The sequence below is a fragment of the Neopelma chrysocephalum genome, unplaced genomic scaffold, assembly GCF_003984885.1.
Source record: "Neopelma chrysocephalum unplaced genomic scaffold, ASM398488v2 Primary Assembly neopelma1_255, whole genome shotgun sequence".
In the NCBI taxonomy this organism is placed as follows: domain Eukaryota; kingdom Metazoa; phylum Chordata; class Aves; order Passeriformes; family Pipridae; genus Neopelma; species Neopelma chrysocephalum.
The window spans coordinates 167,008-190,195 of NW_020897917.1; positions in this window are offsets into that span (position 1 = coordinate 167,008).

A 23,188-nucleotide genomic window follows, 5' to 3' on the forward strand; every position below is an offset into this window, starting at 1 on the left:
GCTCAAGGGTGAAATGGAAGCCTTGTTTGAACTACAAAATTAGTGCAGTTTGAGAAAAATGACTGTATAGTACAGGAACATAAATTACAGGTAACCCATGAAAACAATGATGGTTTTTTTAAAAATAAAATCACTTTCCGTTAAAAGTCAATTATTTTGCTAGAAGGTCAAACATATTTTCAGTAATAACACTGTTCACTAGTAGACCATGAAGACCTGTACACGTCTGAAATATGTAGATCTCTTAATATGCACAACAGAAACTGGCTGTTGGAACAGTGTCAAAGAGTCTCTGCAGAATTACAATGCAAGTCGGACCACATGAAGTAATCAAAGTCTCAGCTTATTAAAATGTGTTATTTATGGCTTACAGAAAATATTTCTTCTCTGTGAAAGAGAAACGAGTTAAGAATTAACCCTTTTAATATTAAAGAGGTCCCTTTTTTCCATTAGACACACAAATAGTGAGTTTTATTCATGAGGCAGGTAAAACAGAGATGCCAAGTCTCCCACATTATCATCCACTGGATTCATTCTCTAGCTCATAAATCTTCTGATTCACACAGTCTTCCTCCAGACTCCTGCTGCCTTGCCCTGCTGGCTGGGCTTGCTGATGGTGTCTGCAAGGATTGCCTTGGCTGCTGGCACCGTGTGGCACTGCCCCACAACCACTGCTGAGCAAACAGGGCTTGGAAGGGCTGCTTTAAAATGGTTAATGGTTGTCTCAGACCAATAGTTGTCAAGATATGTTGTCAAAAGAGGTTTTATCAAACAGGTTGGGTCCTCCTAGACCAATCTAGTCAGCATGAACACTTACTTTTCTTGTAAAATAAAAGCTTTGACAACTTTTTTTTTTTTTCTAATTTATTTTAGGGTTTAGTCTCTCTGTTCACGGTTATATCTTAGCCAAAAAATTTAAGGACAAGTATAACACTCCCCACCTATGGTGTTCCCTCTGTTTGGGCAGATGCATACCCAGCAATAATGGGTTTGTAAAGCCTGGATTCAGCTCATCTGACTTGAAACATGTGGCCAAACTGTGTCCCCACAGCAGCCAACCCTTCCAGCCTGGAGGCAGGATTGGGCTTCCCAAATACACCCCTTGGTCCCAAATACACCCCATGGCTGCTTGAGCAACACAGATGGGAGAAATTAGGCCAAAAGTCAGCCATGGCTTGGTGTGGCTCTGCTGACATGGGCTCTAATCCTGGAGAGAGCCTCAGGAGGTGGCACCACTGCATGGCAATGCCTCATTCCAGGAGGCTGTACCCCTCTCACATAGGGATACACTCCCACCTTCTTTATTTCAGTTTGGATGTATGATAGATTTTGATGTGGAACATTAATGTTTTATGTGGATATTTTTGCCCTTTCCCTCTTATTCCAAATTTGCAGCTAAAGTTGAAAAAAATACTCTTTTACATATAGGGAAGTGAAAAAAAAAAAATCGTATTTTGACTTAAACATAATTCACAGGGTTGATGATTTCCTAGAGCTTCCTAGTTAGGATTCCTTGGTTCCATGTCTCCTGAATAGCCCAGGTGACAACCAGGTGACAATTGCATTAATGTGAACAGCAAGTCCTATGTCAGTCAGAACAAATGTAGAAGATGTAGGAGATACTAAACACACTGCTGTCAAAGGAATAATCCTGAACCTCCAACAAGTCTTGAAGTAAATATTAACTTGTTATCATAGAATCATCACAGAATTCTGGAGTGGTTTGAGTTGGAAGGACGTTAAAGCCCATCCAGTGCCACCCCCTGCCATGGGCAGGGACACCTTCCACTAGCCCAGGTTGCTCCAAGCCCCGTCCAGGCTGGCCTTGGACACTTCCAGGGATGGGGAATCTATCCAATAAGATGGCAGTGTTGAACAATTTTTCTGTTCTTTCCCAGAAAAAGGCTGGTTTCAGGCAGAGGAAAAATGACACATCAAGAGGCTTTACCAGCCTTAGCTCAGCAGTGTCAAACCTGGCACCCCCACTGTTCTGAGCAAACAAGACTCTTAGCACCTGGCCACAGTTGTACATCAATTTAAAAAGAGTATTAAGTCAAATTTCGTATTCAACTAGTGTGGTTATATTAAGGGATTACATAAAAGATACAATTAGCCCAAGAAATAGGCTTGGTCTGCTGATGGTTTGTTAGAATACAGGAAAATGCCTTTAACATGTAGCAGTTACTTGCACTGCATCTGTTCAGGGAGGGTTTGGTGGGCTTTTTAAAGTCACAATATTGAAATGATGGTGGGTTTAACACTTTCCAAATGCTTTTAAGTCTGAATAGTTCAGACCTGAAGTAAGTCTTCCCTTAGGGATTTAATGTATTTAATTATCTCTGAAGTTTTATCCATCATAATAGCTAAGTGAAATCATTGCTCTTGTATAGAACAAAGGGAAGCCAAACATATAAATCAATATTTGATTTTTTAAAGTTATTTACTGGAGGAAAGTGTGACAGACACTGAAACAGTGAAAGAATTCCCAATAATTATTTTTTAAAAGATTAACAAAAGGGTATTTTAAAACAATAAAATTCAAGACTAATTACCCAGAGAGATGGAAATGTCCTCACTAGTGTGGTGGGAGAGACAGAAGGATGAACAAAGAAATCTTTTAATAACTGTTGTATTAATTCCAACTACAGGGTCAGGTAAGACCTGACTGATCACTGCTTATATAAAAGTGATCTTGAACCTGCCTCAAGTTCCAAAAGACCTTCACAAAAGCCCACGGTAGCAAAATCATTCTGTGAGTGTTGCTCCACTAGGAACTTCATACTGGTTTTCTTTGTGGTTGCATCCTAATGCAGTCTGTGGAGTTGGGAAAGGGCACGGGGACATCAATTGTTTTTCAGTTCTATCCTTCAACAAATCATAGAATTCCTTCACCATATGTACAAAACTGTGGATCCCAAAGCAATCAGAGCCTGAAACTGCATTTGGATTAGTTCCTGCCTTTTTGGGGTGATTTTTCTAATGATTTTTCCCTGTCAGCATAGAGGAAAAAAGGCTGCAGGAAAAGATCAAATGACTAGTCCTTCTCCAGAACTTGAACATGGTCTGGAGCCACCCTTGTGTGGCCCATTCCTGTGCTGTCTTTTTTCTGCTCTCCTACCTAAACCTCCGGTCTCTCTCCACAGAGATCTCTCTCCCAGACGACATTTCTGTATTTTCTGCTTCTCCAGTCACACGTGTCCACGTGGTGCAAGGCTCATGTAGACCCAGGGTCTCGTTCTCCACGGTCTTTGGGGCCTGAACATCATGAAACTGTGATCACAGAATCCCAGAATGTGCTGAGTTGGAAGGATCATCCAGTCCAACCCCTGGCCCTGCACAGGCCCATCCCCAAGAGTCACCCCCAGAGGATCATCCAAACCCTGCTGGAGCTCTGGCAGCCTTGGGGCTGTGCCCACTGCCCTGGGGAGCCTGGGCAGTGCCCAACCAGCCTCTGGGGGAAGAACCTTTGGCTGAGATCCAACCTGAGCCTGCCCTGACACAGCTCCAGCCATTCCCTGGCTGCTGTCCCTGGTCCCCCCAGAGCAGAGCTCAGTCCCTGCCCCTCCTCTGCCCCTGCCCAGGCATTGGAACTGCAGTGAGGTCTCTGTGTGTGTGACCCACCTCTACTTCAAAAGGCAAAGCCTGGGGTGCCTCCTGCTCCCCCTCTGCCCTGAGCCACAGTCTGTGTGTCCCCATCCTTCTCTCCACCTTGGGAGACTCCTCGTGCCCCCCTGACCTTGGGCTGGCCTGACACAGCCTGTCACCCCCTGACACAGCCTGTCACCCCCTGACACAGCCCCTCACCCCCTGACACAGCAGATAAGATCAAGGGGCAGAGGACTGGGTGTGCTGAGCTGTAACTCTGTAATTTGGTCACCTCTGCCTCATGTCCACACACCGCGTGGGGATGGCTCAATTCAGCCACTGTGGGTTTTGCCTTCCAATTTAGCACATAAATATCACATCTCATTAAACTGCACACCACTACATCCACAACTTCTGTAACATTCAAATGTAAATCCACGTGGTATTTAGGGGATTGCATAAAGGTTGCAGAACACATCAATTTACTTATTATTATAACCCTAAACTTTGTTTTACATTACATGTATTTCCTATCATATTATTAAATATGCAATCTACAGGGGATATGATTTGAATCATTTCCCAACCAGGCAGTAAAAAAAAAGGATTAATTCTCGAGTCCATTAATCAATGCTTTGCCTCTTGACATCCTTCCCTCGTTCCCCCCACGGGGTGGTGGTGCTTGGAGCTGGCTGTCACTGCCAGCCATGCTGCCACTGCAGCCCAGAGCTGGGAAAGGGCAGGGAAGGGATTAGAGCAGCATTACTGTGCTCACACACCATCAGTGGAGGCAATATTGGCATAAAAGTGGAGAATGAGGACCCGAATGCTGCCTAAATCCACCATCCCTCCTGCAATACCTGGAATTCATGTGTTCTCCCTCCAGGATCTGAGACACTCTAAGATTAGCAGGGCCCCACCCTGCTCAGAGAGACAAAGGCAATGCCACTCCTCTGATAAGGAAATTCAAAGCATTTCCTTGGATTTATCTACTCCCAGTGTTTCCTGGCCCAAGCAATTTTTGCCCATGTAGGGTATGATCTGACTCTCATCTCCTGTGCTATCACAAAAGATACAATGGCAAAAGCATTACCCCACAAATACAATATGGAGAGATTTGATGGAAATTAGCAATCAGTATTTAATTCTGCTGGATATGCCTATTGCTGACAACACTGCAGTAATAACTTTACAAGAGGAGATTCGTATAGAATCCCAATTCACAAACAAACAAAAAAATAAAAGCATATGGAGGAAAACAACTTGCTCACCTTCCCAAGGGGAACCAGGACTCCTCAGGGAATAGAATCCAAGAGTCCACATCACAAAACCCCTGTTAGAGGTCCTGCATTTGGTGAACATCCTGGTCAGAAACACATGGAAACCAGGACCTGTTCCAGTTCTGCACTGGGGATCAGGTATAACCAGCTCTGCAGCCTGACTGGCATTCTCCTCATTTACTGGGGAGAAGATGAGGCAAAGGACCACAAAACTGAGCCACGTGGTGGAGGATTAATTCCACATGAAAGCTGGAAGAAGCAGAAACACAAGCACAAACTGATCAAGAAACAGGAGGTTCTGTACATTTACCACCAACACCTGGAGAGACGTTCAATTGAAGTAAAATAAATGATCCCAACCAGATTGTTAGAAAGTGAGTTTCTGGGCCATTTTGGTGTTCTGTTTAAAGGTAACCCTGCAGCACTTAGATACCAATCACATCACCACCACAAAGCTACAAACAGGAAAGGAGCTTCAGTCCAACACCCAGGTTTCTTTAATCCTTTTTCCTTTCAGGCAAATTCCAGCCTATTCCCACCTGCCTGCTGTACCCTTGCTGATCAATTATCCTGTTGAACTGAAAATGAACCTGCTGCAAAGGGTTAAGGTGGCTGCACTGTCACAGAGGCAATTGCATGAAAACAAGATGTATAAAAGTCTCCCAAGAAGAGACAGCAGTAGGAAGAATACCCATGTCCAGCTTCAAAGGTGTCTGGTTGGGTTTTTTTCATTAAATAAAAAGATTATAACCTAATGAAGTGAAAATATAGTAGTTTTTAAAGGGATTCAGGTGTTACTTTCCAGAGGCTACTTCTTTAACAAGCCCTAAAATGATCAAGAAGGGTGCCCGGGGTGCAAAACCTGCCTGAGGCATCAACTTATTGATTTAGATCATTTAGGGCAAAACAGTGCTGACCACACAAAAAATAGGCTTGTTCTTTGGTTTAATAAGAGGCTTAAAATGTGAGACACTTTGGCTCATGTCCTCAGTGGACATCAAGGACACCAGGAGAGGTAAAGTTTCCCAAGTGGAATTTTGTCTGTCCCAACACTGAACTGTCCAGCCAAAACTCCTGGGGGGTCATTCTCCACTTGGCAGCTTTGTCAAGAATGTCAGTAAAGAGACCATTTAAAAATCACAGTAATGGTTAAATTAGGACATCTGAGCTCTGCAAACAGCATCCAGAACGACCTGCCTTACAGAACTCACTAAACTTCCTTTAAAACTCAAAACCTGGTTGTCTCTACCAACCTGGAGTCATTTTAAATTGCTGTTTTCTTTCACACGTGTCCTGTTTGTCTGCCTGGATGTACAGGTTAGGAGGCTGCATAACTAACTCTGCCTGTTGTGCTTTGTATTCGGGTTCTCTCCTCTGATTTACATTTCCAGAAAAAGATGAGTTTCTAATTTTGCCACAGCGCTTGGTTTTCAAGAATTCTGTCCCCGAACTTTGTGAGGATTATCTCGATCTGGAAAAGGTTCCCCCTTCCTTCATTCCTCCCTGGGGCACGTGCTGACAAGTCCTGGTATTTGCTGAATGTCAGAGAAGAGCTGGGAGCAGCAGGCTGAGGCACTGACACACAGGGAGGTGTTCTCTGCTAGGCCAGGCTGCCAGCCTGGACCAACTCACCCAAACTGGAGACTCTGGCAACAGAAAATGTTAACACTCGTGATCTCGTGGGGAAACCAAACGACCCTTTCACAACCACTGCCCTGGAGAGAAACCTGAAACGTCTTTTCAACAGATATGATTCATTGGCTGCTTTTGTGGGATTGACAACCCCTCACGCTTGCCCAAAAGCTCATCAGATAGGCTTAAAAGGGACCTCTCTCTGTAAATACACACACATGGATCACTGATTGCCTTCAGGATATCAAATTTGGAGGGTCGAAAATACGAAAATTAATCCTCAAAATTTTTGCTGCGCTAAGGGAATTTCTGTAGCTATTTTTTAATAAACAAATACGAATTATTACATCAAAAAACTAATTCATGTTTAAAATAGAAAATAGTACGTTCTGTAGTACAATATGATTTGACAAAACCATTAAAGACACTATGTAATTCAAATTATTGAACTGACATTTCTGGGTAGCAGTTTTTAAGAGGTGGCTTCAGGAGTTCTGGTGTTCAGTGGCAACATCACAGCTGAGATCAGGCTCCTTTAGACAGGAACTTAAACTGCCCAGTCAGTCAGAAATTATACTTTAAAAATCTACTGGATTTTAATTATAGTCCACATGCTTCCCATTTGAAAGATGGCAATTCTTAGACTATAAGGGTTAAATACAACTAGCTGGCAAACTCAAACAATGGACCAGTGGGGATCATCAAGAATTAAGTAAAACGTGTACATGGAAATTAAGTAAAATGGGGTCTTACGAAAAGGCTGGGAAGGGACTTTGGTCAAGGGGCAGTGTCTTTCAGCTGAAAGAGAGCAAGTTTAGATTTGATATGAAGATAAAGTTCTTCCCTGTGAGGGTGGGGAGGCCCTGGCACAGGTTGCCCAGAGAAGCTGTGGCTGCTCCAGCCCTGGCAGTGTCCAAGGCCAGGTTGGACGGGGCTTGGAGCAACCTGGGCTGGTGGAAGGTGTCCCTGCCCATGGCAGGGGGTGGCACTGGGTGGGCTTTAAGGTTCCTTCCCACCCAAACCATTCTGGGATTCTGTGATTTCTTTCATTTTCTTTACAAAGGCCAGGATGAGCATTTTGCTTAGTGTTGAGTTTAAACAAAGATTGTTCCAGTGAAAGGACATCTGATCATTTTCTTATTAAATTAGCAAGTTAAAAGCCTCCAGAAGCCTCAGAGAATGATCTTGGATTCATCATCATACTTTGTTCAAGAGCATACTCCTCTCAACAAAGCAGTCTGGGAACTTCCTAGAGTCAGACCCTCTGGAGACATGGAATACTTCCTCATTTTGGCTGCAACCAAATACAGTGCTGGAATGATTTTCTAAAAAAACAATTTTTTTTAATTTTTCACTGAACCAACTTGTAAATAACCAAAAGAGTTAATGAAATCCTAAAGCCTAATCCAGATACCCTGAAGGGAAGGGCAGTCTTTACTGATTTGATTACATCCCCAGTGATGTTGGACAGCACTCAGGGCGGCCGTGCACTGGGTCTGAGGGCTTGGCCCAGACAGACCTGTCACCCTGTGTGCTTGTTTCAAATTGGAATTTTTTTTTCCAAGAAAGAACATTACAATTCTTCACTGGGTCATTGCATCAGCAATCAATCAATCAGAGACACTTTCATGTGCAGGTGGCAGCAGCTACACCTCTAACCTGGGTGATGTGGCCAAAATCATTGTTCCATCTGTGCTGAAAGTGAGGCATTGAGGTCAAGGGGTTGTGCAGCAGACTTGAGTCACCCTCTGAGCTCTGCTGAACTGGAATTTGGCATCTCCATTTCACACAATGTAATGCTCTTCCCAGAGGGACTGAGCTCCTGGAGAAATAGGGGGTTTGAACACACTTTTTACACTTGCTAAAGTACAATAAATGCCCCAGTAGTAAAAAGGCACTAATTCTGCTCAGGTGACAATTCTGCTCATGGAATTTACACTTTGATCGTGACCTAACTTCGAGTTTCCCAGTTTGAAGAAGCCATCAGATAACTGTGGCTTTTTAAGGTATTGAGATCTCTTATCTCCACCTGATTTGATACAGACTCCCTTTCAGTGGGCACTGAGGACACTCAGCATCCTCTCCAGATTCATTTGGTGTCTTAAAAAATCCAGTAGATATTGTTCAGATTCCCGGGCTTCAGCAGAGCAGCAAACAGCCCCTTCTGGAGGTGAGGGGCAGCAATATGGGTTGACATTGACACTGAAAGGTGATCCAACACTTTCACTTCCCCCCCTTCCTTCCACATGTGTCTGAACCATGTTTCATTTTCCTCAGGGCCAAAGAGCTTTCATTTCCAGTGCCACATTTGCACAGGAGACCCAGGGATTTCCTCCATAACAGAGATCCTGGCACTGGAGCTGCAGCTCCCACACTGCTGCTATATTTGCCTGGAACAAGCACAGGCAGAGCACAGAGACAACAAGCTGTGATAATAGAACGTTATGAATGTGCAATAACAGCTTCCAAGTATTTGGAAATATTGTCCTGCAGCATCTCAGCAACTGTGCCAGAAATCACAGCTTTGTGGACTCGTGGAATTGATCCTCCATGTCAAAGTCTGCAGTGTCATGGACACCTCAGCAAAGGGGGACAGAGAAAATTAAACAATTTACTCAGAGAAATCGTAATTATTATCAGGGAACAGCACTGTGAGACTTAAAGAGGAACAGCATGGGCCTCCTGGCAGCACAGACACAGAGAAAGCAGTTCCATAAACAGAAAGAGGGCACTTGGGCACACGAGTATTTCTCTAGACCATTAATTCAATATGCATTATTCCCTTTTTAATTACAAAAATAATAAAATAAAATCCCCAAACTGCCATCATCCTGTAATAATGTTTGTTCATTATTGTGTAGAAATAATGGGCTCTGGGACTGCAAAGAGGTGGTTGTTCTCTTAATTTTTCTCTGCTCAGAATAGAATGATGTAAATTTGCTGATGCATTTTTGTGTTTGGTAGATCTATACATTAATAAGTCACACAAGAGATTCATAGTTTGATAGGACTTATCAGAACAGATGAAATAATCCACCTGCTGCAGTTGGATTGGCCCCTGATTGCTGGTTCATGGCTGTGGTCTGAAAATACAGAATTTTTCCTGCAGTTGGGGCACTCAGAACATTTTTCACCTGTTTCTCTAATAAAAATTCACCCTCTGCTACTGCCTTTTTCAGTACTAGGAAAGTCCCTTACCTTTGATCAGGTATTTTTGTGAAACCTGAGGGAAGTTTGAAAGCCTTGCCCTGGACCCAGTGTAGCTGGAAATAAGCTCATTGTCAGAGACCAGGGGAGAATCCCACGAGTTCCTTAGAAAATAAGATGAAAAGATAAGGATTGAAAAAATGAGGAAAATTATAACAAAAAGTCCTTCTCAGCTATTAAACTTAACAGTCTACATACAGTTTAATTGCTTACTCTGTTTTCAGTTTTGAGCATATGCTGTTGTAACCATCAAGTAAAAACAGGGTTTAGGTATGCAAGATAAGTTTGTGGGTAATGTGAAAGGAAAAATGTTGAGGCACACTATACCTTGAGTATTTACATTCCTGTTTTTCATAATTAACTTAATTAAAGAGTAATTATTTCACTTACAGATAGGCTTATCTCGAACATGAAACTACCTGTCTACCATAATAAAAATTGGAAAACATCAAAATTGCATTTTTTGCTGTCTTTAATAACTGTTCTGTACTTTAAATGCTGTCTTCACCACAAGGAAAACACGTGGTTATACTCACTTGATACTCTTGGTTCGGAGGAAACAGTCAGGTTGCTAAGAATGGGAGCAGGATTTCCATTCTGGCTGACAGAAACCCACTGTCACCTTCCGTGAAATAAAGGACACACATCAACTGCTGCCACAGGGTTAGGTGGGAAAACGAGACAGTGGCCAACAGTAAAACGAGGACTCAGAGGCAGAAATATATGCTCTGCCTTCTCTGTGCCTGGGGAGAGCACCCCGAGCTCCCCCGGGAGAGGGGGAATGTGGAGCCGGGAGCAGCCGTGGGGCTCCCGCAGCCGAGAGGGCTCATCGAGCATCACGGCCCCTCCTGGGCATCTGCCTTCATAGCCAGAGCTCCCCAGACCCTTTATACAGCTGTCCTGGGCTGTTTGGAGATAAACAAAACCAGGGAAGTAAGACATAGGAGATGTATTTTCGCTGGGATTGACCTGTCTTCCAGCCACTTGACACCTCACCTGCACTAAGCTCCAGATCAAAGTGGGACAAAACAGTGGAACAATCTCTGGGAAGACGCTGGGTCACTGAACTGCCTGGAGACCTGGCAGGAAAGTAGGTGGGACTTTAAAATAGGTCGATTCACAAACTTTAATTCCCATATTTTAAACGCTTCCTAGAAAATAAATTAGGCAAGGTCTTATAAAGCTGCCAGAAGTCCCAGTCTGCCTTACTGCTCCCTGGGACCAAGGGAAGTGCCCACAATGGGACCAGCTTTGTCTCTGGTCTACATGCTGGTTAAATAGGTGTTATTGCACTCATCACCTGGGCCACCTCCTAACCCCACTGATTTTCCCAGTCTAGACAAATCTTTTTTTTTTTTTTAAATAGAGGTAAAGATGAATTTATTGTTACCCAAACACTTTACTGCTTAGCTGAGCCTGAGCTTCTTTCTACTTCATTCAAAACAACGTAGGAGCAAGTGCAGAGGCTGGACTTGTGACAGAGCTGTACTTGCCTTCCCCAGCTGTTTATTGCCTGCTGAGGAGCTGGTGGGGCACTGCAGAGAAATATCAACAGCTTTCCCATCACTGCTGTGCACTGCAGGCCCACTGGCATCTGTTTTACACATCACAAGGGGAGGCACTGCAGTTGTGGCACTGAAACAAGCCAGAAAAATCTCTCACGCATCCCAATAAATGCAGAAATCCCCTACAAAGCACAATGCAGGGACCAGCCTGTCCTTCCTGGGGAGTGACAACCACAACACTGAATTAGGGGCCTAAAATGTGCTCTCTGAATGCTGAACCACTTCACCTCTGCTGCTGTTCCACCACGAGCACTGTTCAGATTCGTACATCCTCTTCAAAGGCTACTCTTCCCATCAGTCATTTTTGGGTTGGGGATCAATAACAGATGCTGGGGATATTCATTTGAGCAACCAACTCACTGCAGTGACAGGAACACTCCTTCATTTGTGTCATTTCATGTTGCCAGAGTTGGAGAGTCCTGGGGAGGTTTTGCTGAGTGCTCTTAATCACGTCACTGCTGCTGAGCAGAATAGATTTCCTTTAAAAAACAACAACAACAAAGCCCACAAAAAAAACCCCAAACAAACAAAACTCACAAAAAACTGCCCCCAACACTCCCCAAATCACTTCAATACAACACCTTGATCTTTTTACTTATAAATAACTGGAACAACAAGACTGAAAACTTACCAAATACATTGAGACAAGGGAGTTCCTACAGCTGTACTGGGACAGTTGCATCACAGATATGAAAAGGTTGACATTTATAGCAAGATATACAATAGTGGGTTTACATATGCAACTACAGAAACTAATTATTTTGTCCAGCTTATGTGTTTTCCTAAATTAAAGTGAATTTCCAAACCAGGCACCGATTTTGGACTCCCCAAAGCTGTCTGTGATGCCACCATTCAGCTGAAGCCTGTGCTCATACTGCTGTCCAAGGGACACTTCTGGGTTTTAAATTTGGGGTTGTTTCTTCTGCAGCAATAAAACCTGAGTACTCAAGGAGGCTTTTTCATCAGTCTTGCCAAAAGAATTTGCTAAATAATAAGTTTTGACTCTTATTCAAAACAATAAGACTTTTCTTCTAAATATCTGTGCCAAGATTTCACTGCTTAAGGCTTTAATCACAATGACTACAAGTGGGGCTGCAGGATATTGAAAATATATGTGCTGCACGCACAAATCTGTGCACCAGGGAGAGTCCCCTTTTGGAAACAGCTTTCCTTTGCTTCTATCCTGCCCTCCAGTGGTTTAACTGAGGGTTAACTGGAGAACAGGTCAAGGCAGAGCAAACCAAAAAGCACCAACCAAAACTTTCTAGCCTATTCCTCCAGCTGACCCTGTACAAAAGCAGGGCAGGCCACATGCTGAAATTATCATATTTGTAAAAAGAGAACAAAATAATACAAATTTTTTGTTTATAAAGTAATGAGTTTTAATAAAACAGAATTCCTGAGATAAATGCTTCTCAACACTGATTAAGTTCATGCAGAAGTTAAATCACTTTGCAGTATAATTTTCAAAGCCTCACACAGAAGAGGGATTTTAACTGAACCTTTCTGAATTGTTTTGGAGACGTGTTGCACGGAGCTGGGTCAGGGCACAAAGCTGGGTCAGGGCATGAAGCTGTGTCAGGGCAGGCTCAGGTTGGATCTCAGCAAAAGGTTCTTCCCCCAGAGGCTGGTTGGGCACTGCCCAGGCTCCCCAGGGCAGTGGGCACAGCCCCAAGGCTGCCAGAGCTCCAGGAGGGTTTGGATGATGCTCTCAGGGACAGGGTGGGATTGTTGGGGTGCCTGTGCAGGGCCAGGAGTTGGACTTGATGATCCCTGTGGGTCCCTTCCAACTCAGGATATTCCCTAGTTCTGTGATTCTATGTCCAGGTCTACCAATGCAGTAAAGCAACAGTTGATGCCAAAGGAACTACAGCCTTTGGTCATGGTTTGCTCTTGCAAAGCACAACCTCTTATTGGAAGAAATGTCTGTTCTCCCCTAAATCTTTCAAAGTGATTGCAAAAGTGCATTTTCCCGAAGTGGCTTGTCTTGTACTCTATATTTGGGGATGTGCTTGGTGACATTTGCTATGGCCTCACTATCCATAGAACACATGAGAGGGTGCAGGGACTCTGTGTGTGTAAATGTACTTCAAAAGAATTACTGGCACATTTTGACTTAGAATAAAAATTTGACTTTTTTCCTCTTCTGAATTCCTGTTTTCCCCTACAAGAAGTGTGTTTTGTAGAAGAGAGAGTGAGCTCAGACTCCAACCAGGTACAGATTTTTGGTGGCCAGCACCTGTCTGTTATCACAGCATGTTGTGGGGTTTCCTGGCGGCTTTTACACTGTGAGCACATGATGGTGAATAGGATCACTGGCAGAAGATTGGAGCAGGAGGGTGAAGGAAGGCCTCCTGTCCAGGTTCCATGTGCAGAGCTGAGCTCAGACAAGGGCTCACTCCTGAACTCTGCCTGGGCATTGGGTTGTCCCCCATTTGCCCTTCACCTGCTCTCTGTTGCCCATGGCAGACCCTGCAGGGCCAAGACTTGCTTGTTTTCTTCTCTCCAACACTACTCCACCTGATATAGGTGGGGTTTCTTCAGGACTTCTTCTGTCATTCCCAGATGTTGTTTTTTAACCTGTGGTTTCACCTTCTGATGTGTTTTTCCCCCTGCGGCAATTTTCTGTCTAATATCACAACCTTCTCTGTTTTCTCTCTGTCACACCCACCCCTCTTCCCACTTCCACATCCTGAGTGGAAGGTGAGGTCCCACAATACACATCTTCCCTTACTGTTGGTTCCTGGCTGAGGAGATGTTTCTGAGTAAGGTCTGGGACCATGGCACTGTGTAGGACCAGCCACAGATGGTGCACAGAACTGTAGCTGGAATCACAGCCAAAATGCAGGGAAACTGCTCCATGCTGCAGCTGCTACACCCCAATTCAGCAGCAAACCCCAGAGTGACAGGGAACCACTTTCACCAGCCCAGGGCTGAGGAGCAGCCCTGCAGTCTCCTCCTTCCCCAATTCAGACAACAGGTTACAATCAGTGAGATTTTTAAATTATACCTGTTCCACTCTTTATACATCATTCCTGGTTTTCAGCCTGTAAATGCTTCTTGAAAACCAGGAAAGCCACTGCCTGCTAAGTGTAACCTGAGATACTCTCTTAGGAGTGGGAATCCAGTTGTTTTAATCCTCAGAAAATGTCATCATAGAATCATAGAATCACTAAATCACAGAATGGTTCGGGTTGGAAGGGACCTTAAAGACCATCCAGTCCCACACCCTGCCATGGGCAGGGACACCTTCCACCAGCCCAGGTTGCTCCAAGCCCCATCCAGTCTGGCCTTGGACACTTCCAGGGACCCAGGGGTAGCCACAGCTTCTCTGGGCAACCTGTGCCAGGGCCTCCCCACCCACACTTTACTGTGAGGGTGAGTTGGTTTCTAAATAATAAGGTTAAGTGACTTATGTCTTTTTTTAAATAAACCTCTAAATCTCATTTTCAAGTCTTTTATGACACCATGAAATTTCTAATTCCCCAAATATCCATTTTCTTATGATTAAAGAAAAGCACATGCAAAGAGAGCAGTCCATGTTAGTTTGTCTCTTGCCATTATGGATATTTTACCTGCTGAGAAGGGGTTTAAAAACCCAGCATAATTCCCTCAGCACAGCAAGCAGATGAATGGTAATTATTTCTACACCAGTAGTACAGGGCCTTTGTTCCACTTTGACAAAGCCTGGGAGAGTACTCATTTTGTTCTGCAGAATAATGGGGGTGGGAAGGAGTTTCTTTCACTGGGAGCTTATGAGCTGATTGAGCTCACAGTACCCAGCACGGGGAACAAAAACACCCACAGCCCACATCAGCACTGAGGGAGTGGGTACAAACTGGCACTGCACTGACCACAGACTATCACAGAATATTCTGAGTTGGAAGGGACCCACAAGGATCAGGTGGCATTTGACACCCTCCACATCCAAATGGTCTTAGTGCACAAAACAAACTGATTGAATGTGAAGACTCCAGGCCCTGGTTTTCCTTCCAGCTTCTGCCACTCCCTTTCCATCCCCAGCCTAAGCAGATATCTTAGTGGAATTTTAGTATCTAAAGGTAGAATTATGGACCATTTCTTTCTGCCTCAATTCCAGGGCAAGTGCATTTTTATAGGTTAAGGCTCCCTGGAGGTTTATCCCTCTGCAAACCTTCACAATAACCTGCACTGGGATCTGCACCTACTCCAGATCTGAAATCAGCTGGTTCACTGCCTGTGTCCTACAGGACATGTGTGAGAGCAGGGATTACTAAAGGATGCATAAAGCACAGAGACAAGACCACACTCCTTACAAATAAGTACCAATTCCTGTAAAGTTCTGAGAAGCACTCATGGATATTATCTTTACAGTAGCCTGGTCTTGAGAAGTGGAAGATACGAGCTCAGCTGTCTCCCAGTGAGGGGTTGAAGGCCATAACCATCACCTTCCCAACAAAACTGGCTTTTCAGCCACTGTCAGTCCATGGGAGACACTGAGTGGGACATAATTCAAAGTTCACAGGGGTTTTAGAGGCTATTTGGTAAAATCTGAAGTGACTACAACAGAGACAGAGGTTTGGGGCAAACAGGGGGCAAGTGGAGGTGGGATGAAATTATAACTGTGAGAAGCAAACAGACACAGAAATTCTTGTGCCCAGAGCTTGTTCTAGTGCAACAGATCATCATTTCTGCTCCTTGTATGAAACACAGACATGCTCCCAGTGAATGTTCTGAATAGACAGCCTAGATAATCCCCAGACCTCACCTCTGATTCAGAGTGCAGCTCTTCCTTCCAAAAGGGAATGACCAAGCCTCGGCCACCCCTGCCTGCCTAAGAAGTCACAATTCTATGAAACATGTTCGCAGTTGCACAGGGATTTTGCACAGCCAATGGATATCTGGAGCAAGACTGATTTCAGAGTTATAACTGATCAAATACCAACAAGGAAGGGCACACATGAAACATGGCAGAGGTGTGGAAACAGATATTCAAAAAGGAGTCAGACTTCTATATACCTTACAGTCTGGGGTACAACTGCTCGTGTGTGGAGGCCCTTCAACACCACAGCAATGGGCAGGACTAAAAAAATTAAGAAGTCTTATAAGAGGTCAAAATCTGTTCTTGTTTCACCTCCTATTTCTGAATATTTCTCTTTCAATCAACTGAATTACACTATTCCAGATTTCCTCTGTAAGAGCACACTGAACCTGAGACTTGCTCAGTTGGGAAGACTATGGTGCTAATAATGCCAAGGCTGTGGGTTCAGTCCCTGTGAACCTTGAATTATGTCCCACTCAGTGTCTCCCATGGGCTGACAGTGGCTGAAAAGCCAGTTTTGTTGGGAAGGTGATGGTTATGGCCTTCAGCCCCTCACTGGGAGACAACTGAGCTCATATCTTGACTTCTCAAGATCAGGCTACTGTAAAGATAATATCCATTAGTGCTTCTCAGAACTTTACAGGAATTGGTACTTATTTTGTAAGGAGTGTGGTCTTATCTTTGTGCTTTATGCATCCTTTAACAATCATTCACTAAAAGCTGGACTCAATGATCCTTGAGGGTCCCTTCTGACTCAGAATATTCTGCAATTCTGTGATCCTGAAATGGTCCAGGTGAAGTCTTGGTTCAGTCCAAAGACTAATCCATGAGCTCAGTTTTCCTCTCAGTGTCACCAGAGTGATTGAAATAATAAAGGGAGTTTCTGTGATCTCATCACTCTAAAGGGAGGGCAGTGTTTGGCTCTAGTTGGGAACATTAAAACATTTGATTGATCCTTAGGAAATGCCTTCAGTACCTGCACACCGACACAATTGTTGTTCTGGGTAAACTTCTGTTGTGCCCAGAACTGTGATTATACCAAGTACAATAAGGAACAGAGAGCAGGGAACCAGCTTCCCATTCCTGTCCCACCGCATGACACACTTTTTTCCAAAGGGAATGTTTAAACAGTCTCTATTTAATGATTAATCATGGTTGTGCAAAAAAAGGGAAAGAAAAAAGAGAATTAATAATTACATTACTAAAATTAGTTATAATCACCTGTAAAATTGTTCCTTTCATTTACCATAAGTGGACATGGAGAGGGAGATTGGAGGCATCTTGAATAAGTTTTAACAATTGCTAAGAATAATCTTAATTATTGTTATTATTATGGTAAAATTCCATCTTTAATATTAGCTCCTCCAGACAGTCAGAACACTGAATTTTTTGATACAATAGTAAAAAAGTATAATCTATGCAGTTCTCACAAACCATAAGTATTCTGCAAGTGCCACATTCTGTGCTGACTGTTGTCTTCTAGTCCATGAGTGAATCTTTTCAGCCATTCAATCAGAATGTCTCTGGTCCATTTCCCATCACTTGGGATTACGACAAACAGCTTGGCACTCAGTCAAACTAGGACAGCTTCACTGATAAAGCCAGTGGGGGAAGCAAATAATTTGTCAAATCTTGCTACTCCTAAACATAAAGAGCCCTGCAAATCAATCCCTGGAAGTGTTCTCAGTTTGATTCCGACGGCCGGGAGGAAAGGGCAGCACCATGAGCACTGTCTGCACACTAATTGAGGGAGTGCATTCTCCAGCATATCTGCTCCTTCCCAGAGAGGAAATGTGAGAGATACTGGGCAAAACTGGAGCAGGGCAAAAGGACAATTAAGAAAAGACTTCTTGAATTGCACCTTCGCAGGCCCCATCCCTTCTTCATGCCCACACAGCTGACTGGTGGGTGAAGAGAATTCAGCAGGTTCTCAGCAACCAATCTTGGTGAACTTCCATTTCACAGCAAAGTATCTGTAAGGAGACTTGGAAAATACAAGCCCAGAGTGACTCTTTTAGGTGCATTTACCTGGTTCCATGTTAACATTCGACATGGTTATTGTTTTGTGACAGCTGTAGTTTTGGAAACAAAACCTCAAAAACATGCCTGCAATTCATTGGAAAATAACTGGTCAAGGTTTCTTCACATTTTTGCTGATGTCATTCAGCAAAACTTTTATTTCATTTTTGTGAAAAAATATTCGTAACTGTTACTCTAATGTCTCACCTTACCTGGACTGTACCCAACCTGTGTGATCACAACACTGCCCGGGATGTTTACCCACATCCCCACACTGAAGTGGTCTATTAAAACCTGCCCAAAGCTTCACTGAGGGCCCTCATCTTTCTGCAGGGACAGTGACAGTTTGCAACACTGCCAGTATTGTCACAACTTGCTTGTTGGCAAGGCAGGAGTTACCTCACAGAGTGCAATTTTATGTTTCCCAGGAACACTATTGCAATGTAATGACTGTTGTAGCTGCATTTCTTTTCATCTAAAACTATGCAGTGAAGAAATGTGACTTTCACATGGTTTTGCTTCCCCTCAGTGTCCCAGGGCTGCTACTTATTGTCTGAAAGGAAGGTAAATTCCTTTGTGTGATGATGGTCTACAGAGAAAAACAGCATCTATTTTGCTCAACCCCTTTGTACCTCTCACATGAGTTTCATGCTTTCCAGGCAGGTACAGATCCCGTGTTCGGGGCAGGGCCTCTGTCTGGCGTAAGATTTAAGATGCTCCTGTCTCCTCTTTGTGATCAGTTAACCTTTATACCAAAGCCTCATTTCTCAGCTGCTCCAGATATTTTGCCTCCCTGCCCTTAAGCTACTCAGTGCTACCTCCTGTTTCTTTTCATCTGGGGCTGGCTCCTGAGTTTTAGGGAAGCAGTACCAGCCCCTGAGGCCGGCCCTGGCCTGGTGGAGGGCAGCACAAAGCATTCCCAGGACTCCGTTCCCAGCAGAGCGCGGGGTTCAGGTCCCCAGATCCCTTTGGAGAGGCAGAACTGGGATTAGATGGGTTCATATTCCTTCAGCATTAGTTCACCAGGTTCTATGGACAGGGTTATGTAAATGGAAATGGGCACCTGCCTGAACAAGACAGTGCTTATCCATAGCAGGCACGATCCACACAGCCTTTCAACACTGAGAATAAGCCAAATTAACATAAGCCCTTTAACTTGCATGTTTGTGGACTCTCCTGTCCCCTAAAGCTCCAGCAATAACAGTGTTATGCCTGTACTCTTTGGTACAAGTTGAAAACTTTCCCACAAGGCAGGGAAGCTGACTGCAGGTATAAAACCATTTCCCTGGCTCAAACCTTACAACTACTGCACAAATCACTGTTTCTTTGCCCCAAAACCTTTGTTGTAGCAGTGTGCAATATATCAGAGCTTATCACCTCTGACATGACAAAGAATCTCCTCTGCTAGCATTCTCAGCTCCCAACCAGGCAATTAATTCTCATTCCTCCATCAGGGCAATTACTCCAGACTGAATAACACACTCAGGAACACCTTCTTAAGAAAATTCTTCCTTTCTGGGATGTTCACACTGGTATTCTGAGAGGGGGAAAAACCTGAGCTCCCTTTTCTCTAAAAAAAAATGTACATGAAATAATTAGAAGAATCAGAGACATATGGTTTTTTTCTTTTTCAAGTGAATATTGGGAATGTGAATTACAGTAATTCTTTAGGGACCTTGATTCTTTGGAGCTGGCTGAATGTGGCTTCTGCCTAGGAGGTGTACAAGTGTATTAGTGTGGCACCACGATTGAGCTGGGAAGACCTGGACACCCAAGGTAGCTGATCTTTGGTCTGTTTGGAGAGCAGAAAAACAGCTCTCTGCAGGTTCTTAGGCACACTGTGAAAATTAAATGTCTGTTCAGGTGTGAAATTGTTTTTTACTTGCCATACAGAACAAGGGACTGCAGATGAGTCTCTCTGAGGCGAGGAATAACTTAGCTGGGTGTAGAACAGCACCCTGGCTTGCTTTCAGAGCAGACACACAGCACAACAGCACCACCAAAGTCAGCCAGAGACCAAAAGGATCCAGCAGTGTGGAAAGCTGGATCCCCAGGGTGAAAACTAAAACCCTAAGTGGGGTCACAGATTCTGTATGTGGTACAGGAGCTTAAAAATTCCCTGTCCAACCTCAGCCAGCAGTTGAGTGGGAAGCTGCCTAAAGTCAAGCTTGGTTTATAGTTACTGGTAACTGCAATAAAACCTCACCTTAGTAGATCCTAAACCCCAGCTCTCCCACAACACCTAAGTAAGATTTGCACAGAAGTGGTGTCCACTTGGAAACACAGTCCAGAACTTTCTAGGAATGAATACAAAACCCCTGGCCCTTTATTCTCGAAGCCCTAAACAGGACATTGAAAGCAGAGGTGGAAATGTAAGTGATTACAAAAGGCAGGACGTAGTTCAGGGATTCGAGCACTCACCTGGGAAGAGTCCTGAGAGCTCCTGCTCTGTTTGATGCACAGCACAGCAAAAGGACAGAGCAGGGAACTGGAATCTCTGCTCCCAAGAGACCTCCCTCAGTCATACTCACTCCTTCCCCTCTGTCTGGCCTAACAAATATCAGTTGCTCCAGAGTTCAGCAGGATGGTGAGGATTTCCCATGCCCAGACCAGTCTGCCAGTTGAGACATTCTCCTTCAAGGTGGGAGTGAGGATCTTAAAGCAACCAGGCAGAGGAGAGAATTCTGTTCCTCTCACTTCCTGACAAATCCCTTAGGACATTGAATAGCAGGTTGCAGAACAACAAACTTAAAAAAAAATACCCATAGCTCTTACACTTCTGCAGGAAGCCTGATCCTGTCTGTGCCCCAAAACACATAAATTGTCCAGGTCCTGTTTCCTATTTAAGCTGATATTCTCTTGAACATGACAATCACATTGGCAGCAACACTTAGTATAAATGCTGTTTTCCAGGGCAGCAGTGGAACAAAAAATCACTCATTTTCAGCTACATAAGACTAACCTCCAAGACTAATGTTGCTTGCTGTCAATCTTGAGCCAAAGGAACTTTTTGTTGCAGCATTGCACTTTGGTGGGAATGTCTGGTAGGTGGAACTCAGGCTGTTTGGAGCTGCCTAAAGACACTGAACACTCATAAGATAGAAAGAGAAGGGGTTTATGGGCACAGTACAAATGAAACTGCTGAAGAGCCTTATTTAAGAGCACTTCATTAAATGTTTTATCAACATCCTCTGTTCTATATTAATTGTATGCAAACATTTTGTATTCCAGAGCAGTAACTCTTTTCCCTCGAGTTCCAGTCCTCTCAAGACATGAGAGTGGTTAAGGCTTATGCTGAAGTAGGAATGAGTGATATGGATCTAGATAGCATCAGATATAAATACCTAGAAATATATACTTTAAACAAATTAGATCAATTCGTGTGAAAGAGTTTAGTGCATCACTGTGTTGATTTAAACAATGTGTAGCAGCGTAGTGCAACATGGCACCAAGACACATACCTGAAAAAATGCCTCCTTTCTGAAGCCATATTATAATACAGGTCCAAGCAGGGACTCTGTAAAGAAAAATTATGGCCATTTACCTTGTGTCAGTAGAATTATTACCCATGTTATATTTAGCTAACAGACAAAAAAGTGACAGGGCGTGAGCAGACTTTTGCAGGAACATCCTTTGGCAGCTGCATCAGGGAGAGACATTGACTGTGGCCTTGGGAGGAGAAGGCTGTGAGATTAGTGTTTTCCTGCAGTGGGAGGAAGGCCCAGGGCCTTTCTGGTTGCAACAGAGGCTGAATAATGACATTAGAGGAGGTTGGGGAGTATTAATATATGCCAGGAGTATCATACTCACATCCACCAGGCAAGGGCTGGGTAAGAGTCATGGATGGCTCATCACAACCATAAATCACCTCTTTCCTGCCTATCTGACCTCTTCTCTCCTACCTCACGTTCAGGAAGCACCACCACACTTGGTGCCCCCGTGCCCAGCAAGCAGGTCCTGCCACTGAGCTCTGGCACTGCAAGGTGAGGCAGAGCCCCTGGTGAGATTGTTGGCATTACCCACATCACCACGGACAGCTGGGTGACAAGTACTGAGCACAGGAGAGATGAGATGGGACATATAAACACATGTCAGTGAATTCAGCAGTCCCAATTACACAACTGAAAGAGGTAATATTTTCCTGTTCAGTTACAATCAAAGAGAAACCATTCTTAGGGGGGTGGGCAAGAACTAGTTTTGGGTTTCTCTATTTAATTTTTTTTTAAATAGAGAATTTAGAGGTATTCCTCATGCTTTCAAATACTAGATTATTTCTGGCTGAGCATCATCACAGGAATCTCTGCAGCACAGCCCTGAGAGCACCTGCCAAAGCAGCACAGGCAGGCAGCAAAGAACAATCACTGAAATGGGAATAATCAGTGCACACACATGCATGTGTGACTAGAGTAACAGAAATATCTACGTGTACACACAGACTGAGTAAGGGGAATAGAACTGGTACTAAAATAAAGAAAAACAGTGTTAGAGTCCCACATCTGCATGAAAACTCCCTTCCTGTCCTTTGCAATCAGCTGAGAGGGTTGGTGCTGCTCTTTCAGCTCGTGATAGCCCTTCACAGGAGCATCCAGCAGTCTGGGGCCTTTCAAAAAGAATGGTTTCTTAACAGCAAAAAGAAATGTGTACCTTAGTCTTCAGCAGGAAGGAGAAAGCGCTCTCACCTGAGATCTGGCCCTGAGGACACATGGGATCGCTACCTTTGCTGTGAGATTTAATGCTGCAGAGTAGAGCACTCAGAGAACCAGTCCTTCATGTCCCCAGGCAGGTCTCTGGGGCCCTGAAAATGGCTCAGGGTTAAGTAAAAGGATTGGGCAAGATCCCAGTAACAATATACCCAGCTTCCCCGGGAGCAATTGGCTCCCATTGTTTCCTAGTGGTATTTTCCACTTGCTTCCTAAGTGTTTACACGTCTTGTACCCAGTAGGCTCTTCAGGATACCCCAGCAATAGAGAAGGCTCACCAGGAAGTGCCAGAGCATGGAGGGTGACAGACTACAATGGCTCTGAGAGTCAAACAGGGCCAAGATATGCAGTGCCTGATGCTCATAATCTGCCTGCAATTAAGACACTGCCTAAGCAAAT